We start from the raw sequence: 16,138 nt of genomic DNA, 5'->3' as shown, positions 1-16,138 counted from the left end.
TCGTTAGTGTCCTAAATATATGTGACTCCTATTACACATTTTGTTTGTATTGAAAAGTTTACATTTGTCTTGATAATTTGACGATCGTTCATTTTTTCTTTCATTAGTTTCTCATGTAACCTTTCCTACAAGTGGACAATTTGTTTCGAGCAAATAATAGCTTGCACCGAACAAACAACAGTTTGAAAAACAAGTTCGATCTACAAACACATCTCAAGTATATTTTAAAATATCAAATGAAATCCTATATATTAAAACAACTATGTCGGTTATGTGAGGTGTCTGGCCATTCATTTTCGTTGAGATTTTGACGGAGATCACATTCGAACGGATGATATAAAACCATGTTCCTGTAAATCGACTCAAAATGGAAGGGTAATAGTGTCATTCTACTTTTCTTCAAAATTAGTTATTGTAACTACTTTTCCACTTTCTTCTTATTCAACTTTTCTCACGGTTTCTCCAACAAATCTTTCCACAAATCTTCTCTATTAGCAATCGGGTTAGACTTATAATTTAGTTTAAAAATCTTACTCCTATGTTCTCCATAAACACGACGTTATATCTCCGATCTCTCTCCCTCCTCTGCAACTATCTACTTATAGTGACGAAATTTATGAATTATTAAGTGAAGTTAATTAAATTGAGCGTAATTTATGTTGGATTGTTGTTAATTTACACAGAACAATTTGAGAACGTTAGAGGTAAGTACTTTATTTTGAATTAAGTTTAAATTTATTTTTCTCCTTCTTAAGGGCGTTAGCCAAAAGGAATCTATCGCGTCTGTATGACGCGACAGAAACCTACTATATAGAAACATATCAAAATTGATAAAATAAACATCACTAAACCAAATAAAAATAAATAAAACTACAGTAAACACTCATCATAACTAAGAACATCTCTCATTTCGTGAAAAAGAAAAAAACTTGTATAAACACAAACAATAGTTTGTAGAAATAAACAACAATTTGTAGAAAACAAACAACAGTTTGTTGAAAATAAACAATAGTTAACAACAAGCAAACAATAGAAGCCTAGTTATGTCACTATTAGAAAAATGTGAACTTCACCTGCATTTTTTGTGTTGAAATAATCTCACCTGCATTGGTAAATAAAAATTATGACGTAAGCCACTGTCATTTGGTGGTCTAAATTATATTAAGACCACATTATTTTTGTTTTTTCCGCCGTATTGACATTCTAATTGTTGTTTTTGCCGCTAGACGAAATTATTTTAGCCCGAACCCCTATTTTCATAATAGTATTGCAACATAATATTATTAACGTATTAAATTTTATAATATCATATTAATATAAAGGTATATTATATTATTATTACAACATCATATAATAATATAAAAAAAAATATAAAGAATGATAAATATCTACCAATTGTCCATCAATAATAAATGTTCGATGACCACGAAATTCAAAAATTTATTTTCAAAATATCAGTAAAAATATTATATTAAAATAACAATAATAATAGTATAATAAATATCCACTAATTGTCCATCAATGTCTATTGATATTCAGATGTCCACGAATGTTCAGAATGTATAGGGTCGGGCATGGGTTTAGGCGACCGACCAACTGTCAATCAATGTCTATTGATATTCAGATGTCCACGAATGTTCAAAAAGTACAGGGTCAACCATGGGATTAGGCGACCCAGACAATCGTTGATGGGTCATGAAAATGTCCCATCGGAGTCGTTTAAATTAGCAGAGTTAGTCTGTTTCGAGTCTTTATTGTAATAAAATGGTTGGTTTTCTTGATTAGGTGTCTTTTGCAGAGTTAGGTGTGAAAAACGGTTAAAAATGAGAAAAAGATGCATAAAGGGTATTTTGGTCATTTGGAGTCAAGGACATTCTGGAAATTTGGCCAAGGTCAGTGCGTGGTTGAAAAGTAGAGGTCGAGACGAGTCCGTAGGAGAAAACGGAAGTCAAATCGGAGTCCGGACGAAGGAATAAACCAAGGTCAAAGTCAGGTCAACATTTGGTCAGCATTCGGTACAATGTCGGGCAAGTTTCTGGCCCGCGGTATGCTTAGGGACACGTGTCGTAGTTCGGAGGTCGGAGCATCGAAATCCCGTGTTTCCGCTGGACATCGAAGTGGCCCTTATAAGTCTGATTCAGTGTAGCGCGTCGCAGCTTGCTCCAGTAGTCCCGCCCCCACGTTATAATCTTGGCCGCAACCTCCCGCGTCATCAAGATCGGACGGCTCCTGTGCATCCCGTGTTTTATTGACTATCCCGTGCACCCGAAGCAGTTTAAGTACCGTGCTCCGAGACACGTGGCCTTGTATCGTCACTCCAGATCCTTGCGCGTGAGAATCGACGGCTGCTGTTCCTTCCGCAACTTAACACCATGATTCCGGCCACACCAAATCAAACCGAAATCCAACATTAAACCCTAGCCGCCAGCCTAACTAGGGTTTTATCCTTTTAAACCTTCTATTTACCCTTTTAACCCTCATCTTCACACCTTTTACCATTTGACCCAACCAAAACCCTAACCCAACTCTATAAATAAATCTCTTGCTCCTCCATTAAAGGCTAGACTTAAAATCCCTCTCAAAAGGCTTCCTTCTCTAATTTCTAAGCCACTTCTCCTTCTATCTTCTAACCCTAAACCCATCTTCTTCTACTTTCTCTACCGCCTTCATCTCTTCTTTCTAATTTCTTTCTCCTTCTAATTTCTTCTTCTAACCTTCTAATTTCTCCATACCTTCTTCTCTAAATCTCTTCTTCTTCTATCTCTCTTCTAAAGTTCTCTTCTTTTATCTTCTAATAAGTTATTATTTGGAGATTTGGGTGATATTCTTGAGACACTTGGAGCTTAAATTGGACATCAAAATGGAGATACATGGGAGTATGGATTGTGAACATTCTTGGTGATTTCTTTCCATTAATCTTTTGTAATTCTATTTATTTTATGAATTCAATGAATATTATTTTAGATTCCATGAGTAGCTAAATTTTGTATCTAGGGTGTAGAGGAAACCCATATTTGGGCTTATTTTGAGATATGTTATAAATCAATGAATCCTTATTTTGAGTTTCAATGTCTATTGATTGTCATTTCATGTTGATTCTATAACCTTATTATCATTCATGTATTATAATTAGATATTTCATGCTTTTATTGATTTATTAGATGAGATATGCCTTTTAGATCTTGAATGATAGTGTAGGAAATTAGTTTTATATGATAGTCAATCATACATTCTTGATTTTGAATTGTGTTATTAAAGAATATATTCCGAAATCTACATAGTTTATTATGTTAGATTTTGAGTTATACATGAGAAAAGGGATTTGTAATTAATGCATGTTTTAAGTAGTCCATTTATGTGGTGAAATCGAAAACCCTAGATTCTTCTTCTCATCTTGATTTCATTCTTATTAGTCTATTAGTATTGCTTTCTTTTTTTCATAGTAGTTTCCAAATCAAATCAAAAGTTTGAAAGGGGGTTTAATTCGAGATTTAGATAAAATAGCTTGTCCTTTGGAACGAAACTCGACTTATTAGAAATACTATAACTTGACCCCGTGCACTTGCGGGAATAGACCTATTTTTAGGCCTATCAAGTTTTTGGCGCCGCTGCCGGGGACTAAGCTTGAATTTGTCTTATCTTATTTCTATATTTGGAAAGTTTTATTTTTGGTAAGTTTTTATTTTTGGACACTTTGACTTGCTTTTCCATTTTTGGTGTGTAGAACGCTAAGGAGCAATGGAAGAGGCGCAACAAGGAGAGGAGCTCAAGAAGGAAAATTTACATTTTATTTTTAGTATTTTTTTTTATTATTTTTGGTGAGAGAGAGACTTTTAGACTTTCTAGTTTTTATTTTTGGTTTAAACGTTTTGACCCTAAATTAGAGGGCTTGTTAATTGTAACCGAAAACCAAAACGAAGCCTCGGGTTCGCACACTTGCGGGAAGAGTGGCCCGGGTCGTCTACAAAGGTCGTCGCCCGTCTTGAACGGGAGGTAACTTCTAGATCACCCACGAATCTCCTGTAAGTGGGTAATTGTGATGTTTTTGCTTGCCTAATTGATTGTCGAACTGTTAGTTTAATTATCATATTAGTAAGGGCATTAACCCATTACAAGATAGGAGTCGGATTTCATCACCGGTCTCTTGCCCATTTAGGTAACAACATTGCGCAATCCCAAGCCTCACTTAAAATTAAAAATTGTTTTAGACATTGGCCAAGGGTAACGAGCTTATAGGATCTTCTTGACAAATCTCGAACTTGATTAGTATTTGGAGTTTTCCCAGGAAGAGGGAACGATCTAAGCGCACAATTCTTGATCGTTGTACTGTGACGGAGTAACTCCTTATAAGAATCATAGTTCAAGCTTTGGAAAGAAATAGAAGCTGTCTAGATCAATTTTTAGGTGAAAAAGACTACCCAGTCGTCTAGATTGTGTCTAGGTTGCTTGGTTGAGTCAGCTTGCTTGTGTGTGTGTTTTCCTTAGGATCTTCGTAGTTTCGTTACTCTTTTAAAACAAAAAAAAAAAACCAAAAAAATGGAAGGATTCTTCTATGAGGACGAATTGGAAGAGAGACGGAAGGAACAATCATTGTTAAGAACACAAGAGATACTTTTACGGAGCATGTCTAGACTTGAGGCGACTAACGCTACTCTAGATAATTTTGACCAGTCCCGTAATGATGGTCATGACGTCGATAACTATTGGAATCATCATCAACCTCAACAAGGTTGTGTCTCTCAGTTACAAAATACCAATAATTATCAACGTTTTAACTATCAAAATTATTTTGAAAATCCGAGGGATAATGTCTATGGTGATAATTATAGGGAGTATTGTCAACCTCAAGGAGGTTATGAGTCACACTATGCACATGTCAATAGTTCATCCTACAGTCAATATAATGAAGAGTTTTATGATCCAAACATGTCCCAACCACCTCAATGGGATAACATTCAAACTAATGACTCTTCATCATCTTCATTAGACAAACTTTATAGTCTTCTTGTCAGGACTAATATAGAGCTTGAGCAGAAAGGTCGGGAGCTACGAGCTGAAAGATTAGCTCTAAGTGAAAGAATTAGTGAAAATCTAGAATTGTCCCTCAATAAAAAACCCAACATCATAGATGATGAGTCCTTTGATAATATGGAATGCAATACACAATATCATGAGTCTTATGATGATGAGGATGGTAGTATAAATGAGGCGAATACTTTGTTTGATCCTACTCCATGTTTAGTTTCTGACCATAGTATTTTGCCAACCATAGAGTCGCCGCTATCATCATATGAGTCCATTGCTGAGGAAACTCTTGAACCACCTTCAGAGAAACCAAAAGCTGAGTCTGTTTTGTCTCCCGAGTCTAAACCTTCTACTCATCTTAATGATAATCTTTTGGATCAAACTAGATGTCTTACTAAAGATGAAGCTGATGAACTTTGGCTAGTTGAAATGTCCAAAGAGAGTGATGACTCACTCGACTTAGGTGAAGTTCTAAACACTAATGAGATCATAATGAAAGATAGTTTGTCTGAGTCTTTACCGAAGGAGATTAGACCCAACTTGGAGGTAATTTCAATACAACAAGCCAATGAGGCTATTTTAGAACCTCCGAATTTGAGTGTTGATCTAGGTGAATCAAACCTCTTCAATAGTCATGCACCATGTCCCTCGGAAGTCCAAGTAACCTCGTGTCAATCACTTGTGTATTCTTCCATAGTCTCTCAATCAATTTGTCATGTTTATGAGGATCCATTTTATCCAATGTCTTTCAACTTTAGTTTATCGCCAAACTTAATGATTGTTGCTTCATCTAAGTTTGGGGATAAATCATTCACATTGGAAGTCTCACTTAAACTGCCATATCATTCCATGGACGTGAGACTGAACCTTCCTGGATACTTCATCTTTTGGGTTGACCCTCAAATCTTCCGATTACTATTGTATGGGGAGTCATCAACCCTTAATCTAGTAGGTTTACAGTAACTTTTCTTTCCTTTTTCTTTCATCATCGTCTGGCTGAAGACGATAAACTTAGCGCTCCTTGGGAGGCAACCCATGCTTCTGATATAGGACAGTGGAGTCTGGTAATATCTTTCCTCTCATCTTTTTATTTTTTGGCATAGTCTTCAGAACATTGAGGACAATGTTCGGTTTAAGTTTGGGGATAAGGAAGAACTTTTTGCTAAGTCCTTCATTTCGAAAATTCGAGAGGGTTCAAAATTTTTCAATTTTGACCGAAAATGTGAGTCTAATGGTTGTTTTTGGCTTGTTAATAGTTATAGAGTCGAGTTGATCGTACTATCCGGTTGTTAAAGGTTTCTTCATGAATTTCGAGTCTTGAGGTCGTCTGTGTGCTAGCCATGTGAGTATTATGGAAGTGAAGGGTAGACGGTTCCGAGAGAACTAGATTAATCTTTAGTGGAGACTTAACCCTTGTGAGATTTCTGAGCCTTTCTATCACCTTTGAGTGTACTTTTTTATGTATTTTTTATGCACATTTGTATCATGGGTCAATTGGGTAGTAGAGTTGGTAGAGTAGTTGATTATAAAGCTAAAGGTTTAATGTTCGACTTCCAAGAATTACATTATTTTTTAAATAATTTATTTCTTTCAAAGAGGTATATTTGTACGTTCGCGTAGGGCCCCACAAAAGTCATGACTATACTGAAAAAGTACATTTTTGAAACATCAATAACAATATATTATTTCATTTGATAAGATAAGAATATTTTGGTGATAATGCTTATTAATTAATGCATATCCTCGTTCATCCATATGTGTCCACAGATACCCAAAAATATATTTTCAAATTATTAGTAAAATGTGTTATATCATCTGCCTGGTAATATTCTAATAATAATAATAATAATAATAATAATAATAAATGATAATAATAATAATAATGTAATAATAAACACCTACCAATTACACGTCAATGTCCATGATATCCAAACGTCCATGAAGTCCAAAAATGTATTTTTGAAATATCAAAAGAAATGAGTTATTTCATATGACAATAATAATACAAATGTTAACAAACATCCACCAATTGTTCATCAATGTCTACATATATCTATATTTTTCCGGACATTTAAGTCCAACTATTCATTTTAATTAGACCTAAAAAAATATATATATATTTTTTCTAAAACTACCTTTGTGGTATTATTGTAGTTTAAATGTTTTTAAGATATATTCACCTCAATCTTTTTTCTCTTCTCCGCAGCGTCAAACCTTTCACCTCACATCTTCTTCTTCTTGGTCGGGGACTGACAACCTTCTCCCTTCGACAATTTTTTGCGACCGACAACCTTCTCCGGTCGACAATCTTAAAAGAAAACAACTTCTTCTTCTCCCCCCTTCACCACCATTGCCTTCTCTTTCTCTCTTTATATCTCTCTCCCTCTTTCTTTCTCCTCTTTGTCTCCACTCTCATTTCGTTGGAATCGAGGCTAAAGAAGATAAATCTCTTTGTCCATCTCTTTGTCTGATCTTCCCAGACGAAGGATCTCTTCTTCTCTTCTTTTGAAACGAAAAGTTTGGGCCTAAGGTTGAACCATATATCCAAATCAGACTTCGGCGAAGGGGCGCCTTGAAAGTGAGTGTGGAGAGAGAGGGAAGAAGAAAAAGAAGAATAAGGATAAAAAGAAAAAATGGATTGAAAGTCGCCAGGCGGAGGTTGCTAGCAGGGCAAGCTTCTGTTAGAAAAGAAAAGATGGGATAAGGAGAGATGAAGAAGTGAATGAAGGAACGGAAGAGATGATGTGGAGTTAATGTTTTAACATCATCCGAGGATTAATTTTATTTTGGACTCTAAGGATGTTTTCGAAAAAAAGAAATAATGAATTTTTTTGGCCTTAGGGGCCAAATCAAAATGTTGGATTCATGTAGGGCCATAACGGCTAGTTGGAAAAAATTTGGGGCCAAAACAGAATAAAGCCATTTTTACATATGTATCTCAATAACCTTTGCTTTTTTTTGTTTCTTTTTTTCCTTCATGAACAGCTCAAATATAATATATATATATATATATATATATATATATATATATATATATATAAAATATATACATTTGACAATTCACTTAATGTAGCTAAATATAAAAAATTATACAAATATTAAAAACTATATAAAATTAGTAAAATATGACAGTTGACTCAAACTGGTTAGAACGTTATTCATAAACAATCCTTCTTAAAAAGAAATTAAGGGTGAGATTTTTTTACATAATAGGAAGAATTATATGTGGTGAGGTTTGTTGAATGAATGTGGCCAGAAATAGGCTAAGGATAGAGAAACAAAATCCCAAGAAGATCTTTCTTTTCCCACAAGGTTTGGACTCAAAATTTCTTGTTCTCTTTTAAAAAGAATAAATAATGGGGATTTCGCTTTTAAGGCCATTGGCCCTTCTTTCTCACAAAAAGACATCAAATGAGCTATACAAGAGAGACAATCAGAAAAGAAAGATTACTAGGATCTTCCCCACCAATAGTGGAATTACTATGACAGATATCAAATTGTTTAGAAGATATCAAATGTAAATTCATGGGTTGTTATAGTAAAAAAAATAATTACTGCATAACTTATCTAGTTGAAAGATAATTAGCGAGACAAATTTAACTTTAGACCCTTTATTTTGAGCAATCGCCCAATACAGTCTAAATCCTAATCAAATTTTCTTAAGTAGAAATTTGTAATATAAGCAAAACTTTTAAGTCATTAGTGTTCTTGAAAACTAATTGAACCAATGTATCATTTGATCAGTGCTCACCTATTTTGTCGGTTCTATCTCTCGTTGGTAAATTTAAGTGTAACATCTTTACCATAGCTCTTCTAATTAACAGGTGATGTCGACATTTCTTATGTGCTAATTTAACAAATGCATATCTTATTTATTTATTTTGAGAAATAAATCTAGCATATATTAATTTTACAGGAAATTGGGTCGGAGGTCCAATTTCATGTTTTTTTTTGTCAAAAAGACAAGTTATCTTTTTGTCCTTTTAGGCCCCATATATAGTTTGGAAATAGTCTTGAAGGACAATTATAAAAACACTCTCATTTCTAATGTCGAAATTACCCTTAGAATCATAGCTTGCGAAGCTTTGCATTGCTTTGCAATCTGGTTTGCCTTACAATGACTTTGCAATCTGCTTTGCAGACTAGTTTGCACTACTTTGCAATTTGGTTTAAGGGCTTTGCAAACTGGTTTGCAATCTCGTTTGCAAACTGGCTTGCACTGTTTGCAATCTGATTTGCAATAAGGTCAGTTTCGTCTTTTCCCTATATCAAATTATTTACAAAAATGCCATAGGGAGCTAAAGCCCATAAAAAGTTGATGAATCCTTTTTAACCAAAGCTCAAACTTTTTAGGGAATTTTGATCACATTTCCATTAAATTTTACGCTTATAATGTGTTTTAAATTAATATTTGTGGTGTACAGTTATAATTCTCCCGTAATGATCACGACGTAAAAGATGATGGTTCTAGTCTTTGTGGATTTAGTGGTCTCAATAGAGTCATTTGAAATTTAAATCAGGTCAAAGTCCAGAGATGATGGGGAAACATGTAGACCCCTCAAAAAATACAATGAAGAGTCACCATTGACAATAAAACTCGACAGGGAAAATATTTTCTCAAATCTCATGAGGAGTGGGGAAGAACGAATCTTCTCTCTCTCTCTCTCTATTTTGGTCCACTCTCAATAATTAGTTAGACAGTAAAGAGAGTCGGCGTGAATGCATGATCAATGGAGTAGATAGACGGGGAAGGACCAAAAACCTACCCACCAACCCTACCAACAGGGAGCTGTGGGTAGAGTTGGGCAGGGGAGTTTGTTAATTCATTGATTTCTCATTTGGATAGATTCACATATCTTTCCACCCATATGTTAATCATTTAATTATTTCATACTTTAATTTTCAACTTTCTTTGATTGTTCTCATTTTTAGATTTCAAAGTTAAAAATAGAAAAGAGTTACCTACCGGAAGGACCATCACTAACTGTAAAGAAAAATTAGATTGACAAATGAATCGATATTTTCTCCTCCAACTAACGGTTGATCATATTATATATTCAAAGGCAAAAGTGCTATGACGTAATCACTTGCAAAGGCAAAATTATAAAAATCCCACCGTATCCGTATTTATCTTACTAAATCTCATTTTATCATCTCTAGCTTTTATTTTAGGGTTAATTTTGTTTTGGACACGATAAGTTTTCCGCAATTCGATTTGGTTCCACAATGTGCGAAAAAATCAAAATTTCTAAAAGTACCTTTGGGGCTCAAAATAGAATTAATTCTCAACAAAATTTCCAAACGTCAAACACCACTTCATCTTCTCTTATATCCTCCACTTCATCATTTCATTACATCTCACCTCAATCTCATCTCTCTACCTCATCGATTTCTCCTGACAAAGATGGTCGAACGACCAAAATTTCCGACAACCTTAAACTTACAAACAAAGATCTTTCTCTTTCTTCTTATTCCCTTTATTCCTCTTTCTCTCTCTCTACACCATGGTTCGGGGAAACCCAAACAAGACTTGAAGCTTCAAAAAGAAGCCACAACAAGCTTCATAGCTGGTTAAAGCTTCACGGTTTGGGATTCCCCCAAACCCCAGTGTAGAGAAAGCGAGAGGAAGAAAGTGGAGAAGAAAAAAGAAGAAGAAAGAGGAAGATGAAGAAGAAAGACGAATAATTTATTTATTTAAGTTCGAAGGTCGATGAAAAATTTGGCCAGCCGAAAATCTTCGCCGGAGAAGACGATAAGGTGGAAAGATGAGATAGAAGTGAGATGTAATGAAGTGACGAGGTGGAGGAGACAAGAATAGATGATGTAACGTTTAATATATTTTTTTTCAAAAAATGGGTTACTTCCCAAACGACCCCCTACTTTATGACCAGCTTCCCGCGTAACTTCCTACTTTATCGAAAATACCCAGATGACCTCCTTTGTCCAAGTGCCGTTAAAGTCATATTTTATTTTCCAAAGTTACCCTTGTTTTAAAAACTTTCTTTCTCTCTCTAAAAAACCTCTCCTTCTGGTCCATCTTCCCCAAATGCTTCTCTATCTAAAAATTCTCATCTTTCTTCCCCAATTGTTTCTCCCTCTAAAAATTTTAATCACACATCAACTAATTTTATCAAACTCAGCCACACCAATTAACTCAACAAAGGTTACTTATTCTAAACCCACCTTATCCTCTCTCGATCGTATCTCTCCCATACAAGGATAATACATTATCTTTTTCTCTCTCTACAACTTTCCTACTTGCTCTCTCTACAAGTTTCCTACTTTCTCTCTCTACAAACTGATGTAGAACGCAGCGGAAATAAAGAAGACGATAAAATAAACGAAGAACAATTAAAAGAAAGATTAAAATAACTCTAAAACTGATAAACTTTATTAAACTCAAGGGGATTTTCTCTTCAACATGAATAATAACATAGACTAGATCCCCTTTTATAAGATAATAAACCTCCCTAGATAGACTCAAACTAGGATTCCTAAAATAATAAACTACTCAAACATAGAAACTTTAAAATAAAGAAATATCAAATTATAGTAACTTCTTTTCTACTAAATAAACTACTATTATGACTTAATAGGGTGTGGGCACGCGTGGACGTGGGCCCACACGCCTATGCGCCTGCATCAGTACCCTGTTCCCCAGAAGGTTCGTCCCGAACCTTTTCGATGAAGAAAACAATTTGACGCAACCGCATACGATGAATTTCGCCATACCGATCCTTAATTCCCATTTTTCACGAAAGTTCTTTTTTGTTCTTGGAAAAACAAAGAATGACGTCCCTCCATCCGAAACGCATAAGACGGAGTTGTAAAAAACAACTTTAGATATTTTCCCACGTTCATCTTCGTGAAGCTTATAAACCAAAACTTCATCACAAATTGTCAAGTTTGGAACCACCTTAGCCAGTATATCACAAAAATTCAATTTTGTAGTAGAAGTATTTTGTGAAGCAAGAACCGGTGTCCTATTAACTTCTTCCTTGAATGGAAAGAATCGAGTAGGTGAAACCCCATCAAGGGACATTGTATCGAAGACGTGATCGGTATATTCCAATAGGTTCAAGGAAGACAACCTAAAAGTTGTAATAAGTTCATGATAATGAGGAGGTAACACCAATGACGACACAATTTGATGTGGAAGAATTTTGTGATTCGAAACAACTAATTCTTCTCTCGAAATTATATACGGATCAAATAAATTGCCGGAGCTTGTGTTATTTAATTGGACCTCTTCTTCTTTATTTGTCTCAACGAATTTCTCTTCATCCCTCATTGAAAAACTAGTATTTATTTTATGAAGAAAATTTCTTTCAACAGTATCGACCATGGAGGTTGAAGGGTTTATGTATGTTAGTGGGAAAACCGGTGAGAGTGGTGATGTAGGGTTGATGTGAATCGGGATTGGGGTAGTGTTAGGTTGACCAAGTATGAAATTTGAAGTTGGTGTTGTGGTTGGAAGTGATAATGATGCTTGAATGGAAGTAGTAGAAGAAGGAGTAGTGGTAAAAGAGGGAGACTTACATATGCCTTCGATTTGTTTGGATAGCTTCATGATCGAATCATTGACTTGATCGAATTTTTCCATAGTTTCCTTCTTGTAATTTTCGAAAGCTTCTTCCAATTTTGTAACCGAGGATAACTTTTTGTTGATGTTGTCCCATTCGGAGGCAAAAGTTGGTGTCTTCTCTTTGATTGTTGGAGTAGGAACGGTAGAATTAACCATTGTGATTGGTTAAAAAAAATGGCTCTGAATACCACTTGATGTAGAACGCAGCGGAAATAAAGAAGACGATAAAATAAACGAAGAACAATTAAAAGAAAGATTAAAATAACTCTAAAACTGATAAACTTTATTAAACTCAAGTAGTGGTGGCCAACGGGCCGTGTCGTGCCGGCACGGCCCGTTTGGCAGCCGTGGCGTGTCAGACACGCCACGACCACGCCAGGCACGACTTGAGCCGTGCCGTTCCGTGCCGTGCCCAGACCACAAAGGTCTGGGCACAGAAACGGCCCACGGGAACGGCCCAGCCGTTCCCGTGGCGTTTCTGACCGTTTCCGTGGCCGTTCCATGGCGTTCTCGTAGTCGTTCCCGTGGCCGTTCCGTGGCGTTCCCGTAGTCGCTTCCGTGGCTCAGACCCATTCATAAATATTTTTTTACTTGTAAAAAAAAAGTAATAAAAGAAATATTACATTTTTTTTCAAGTAAAAAATTGTGATGTACAAAAACTTTAGAGTCTATGTCTATCTTTGTTTATTTTATTGGAGAAGAGTTGTATAAAGACTCTCCACATTTACTTTATATTTTGTGGTTTAGGTGTGGGACTATCTTTACCACTTTATTTGTTTATTTTTTTGAAAAAAAGTTTTAGTTTGTTTCAACAAAAAAAAATCTAAGTAAAAAAAAAAGTGTTTTGAGGAATGAGGATGTTAGTACACCCTAGGTAATGCTTAAAAATTCAAATAACTAAATTGGGCCGTTGCTAGCGTGTCGTTGTTGCCGTTTCCGTTCCGTGTCGTTCCGTGCCCATGGGTCGTGCCGTGTACGATCCGTTCCGTGTCGTTCCTGCGTGTCTAATGGGCCGTGTTTAACGGGTCTGGGACTCTAAAATCCCAGCCCCGACACGGCACGCCAGACCTGTGACGGGTCGGCACGGCACGGAACGGACCGTTCCGTGCCGGTCCGTTTCCGTGTCGGCACGGCCCGTTGGCCGCCACTAAACTCAAGGGGATTTTCTCTTCAACATGAATAATAACATAGACTAGATCCCCTTTTATAAGATAATAAACCTCCCTAGATAGACTCAAACTAGGATTCCTAAAATAATAAACTACTCAAACATAGAAACTTTAAAATAAAGAAATATCAAATTATAGTAACTTCTTTTCTACTAAATAAACTACTATTATGACTTAATAGGGTGTGGGCACGCGTGGACGTGGGCCCACATGCCTATGCGCCTGCATCACAAACTTTCTCCTTCCGATCTAAAAGTTTCTGTTAATGGCGGCTCCATGAACCTCCCTCTCTGAATTATCAGTCTAAGTAACTAAAGTAGATCGTTTTTTTACTTGACTTTTAGTAGTAGTTGTTGGGGGAAGAAGTTGGTTTTGATGGATTATTCACTTCCTCAAGAGGTATCAGAGCATGTTAATTTGATCTGTTCGTTTTTCCTCAAGTTCTAAGGTTGTAGTTTGTTCTCAAATTTATCGTTTGCGGTCGGCTCTTGATTTGAACCGTTTGATTTTTGTGTTGACTTCGTTTATTACTTGATCAAGCTCGAAGAAATCTATTTGGATTGTTGCATCGTCGAAGACTTCAATTAGTTCACTGAAGAATCTTGTTGCTTTTGCTGCTGTTATTTTTGTGTTTGTTGCTACAATAACTGTCATTGATGTCTTCGCACGGGAGGCGCGCGGGGTTGTAAAATCAATTTCTGTTATGACTAGGAGCAGATGATAAACCTCTAGAACCAGACGTTGCTTAAATTTTACAAACAAAATCGAACTAAATTCAAAGAGAATATAATCGATTAGACTAATTAAATCTCTCGTTTTTCTTCAGGATTCCAATTTAGGTATAAAATGATTAATCACTAATTTAGGTTTTTCTAGGGTTTAGGAACTCCTCAAGATCTCAGAAATCACCTTGAAGAATTCATGCCACCACCATCAGTCGATTTCACCTACATGAAGTCGAGATTTCACCCACCACCAGGAGTACCAGTCGATTTCACCCATCACCATCATTTCGGTAATCTTCTCTTTCTCTCTCTAGTTATCTTCATTTTTTTTCTCAAAATTAATATCCTTAATTTGTTCAAGGTGAATATCTATGACTCAGTTACAAGTGGAAGTTTTTTGAAATTTAGGGTTTACAGACTTGGATTTTGTTCAACTCTCTACCCTCTCATTCTATCTCAATAGAGATCACTTTAGAGCAGTTGGAAATTAAATTGAATTTTGGGTATATTTGATTTCTTCATTTTCTGTGATTTTCTAGTTTCAAGGTTGACTCTCTATGTATTTTTCTCTCTCTCTTCCTTTCTCACTTCATTGAATGATAAATATTGATTTTTTAACAGAGATAATGCTACTCAGGCTCCCAAAGTACAGACAAAGTCAAGAATGTAAGTATTTTGAGGGTGTAGGTTTTATTCACCTTTACCAAAATAAAAGTGATTTACAAATCTTTAATCAAATAAGGCCTACTTTCTTGACTTTGTCTGTACTTTCGGAGTCTGAATAGCATTATCCTTTCAACAGATATGGTTAAATAACTAGAGTTTCTTATAGATGATCTCTTCTTTGATGTTTTTATGTTGTGGAATAGAGATGAAAATTTGTAGAGAGAGAGACAATGGTGGAAGATGAACTGGTTAAGTAGTTAAAGAAAGGGTTATTTTCCAAATGGCCTCAACTTTATGACCAGCTGCCTACCTAGCCCCCTACTTTATCAAATAATACCCAGATGACCCCCTTTTTTAACTTACCGTTAAATGTCTGTTACTTTCTCTCATCCATCTCATCACCTCTCTCTGCCACCTCATTTTCTCGCCATCTCATCGTCTTCACCGGCGAAAGTTGTCGGACGACCAATTTTTCGGTCGGCGACCTTTAAACATTTAAAAAAAATATATATATTTTTTTTAGAGAGAGAGATGAGAGATAAAAAAAGGAAAAACCTTTTTTTGGAGAGAGAGAAGAGAAAGGACATTTTTTTTTAAATGTTTGAAAGTCGCCGGCCAAAAAATTGGTCGGCCAGCGGCTTTCGCCGGTGAAGACGATGAGGTGGCAGAGAGAGGTGATGAGATGGAGGAGAGAGAGTAACGAACATTTAACGGTAAGTTAAAAAAAGGGTCATCTTGATAGTTTTGATAAAGTAGGGGGTTAGGCAAGAACCTGGTCATAAAGTTGGGGGCTATTTGAGAAATAACCCTTAAAGAAAAAGATGATGGGAGAGAGATTTTAGAGAGGGATAGAGAGAATTGATGTAAAAAATTAAAAGAAGGGTAAGTTTGGAATATAAAATCTGATTTTAACGGACATGTGACGGTAACGGAAAAAGGGGGCCATCTGGGTATTTTCGAAAAACTTG

Source organism: Eschscholzia californica, unplaced genomic scaffold (assembly GCF_041429995.1).
Source record: "Eschscholzia californica isolate CP2 unplaced genomic scaffold, dmEscCali1.0.p SCAF_6, whole genome shotgun sequence".
Classification (NCBI taxonomy): domain Eukaryota; kingdom Viridiplantae; phylum Streptophyta; class Magnoliopsida; order Ranunculales; family Papaveraceae; genus Eschscholzia; species Eschscholzia californica.
This window is presented reverse-complemented; position numbering follows the sequence as displayed.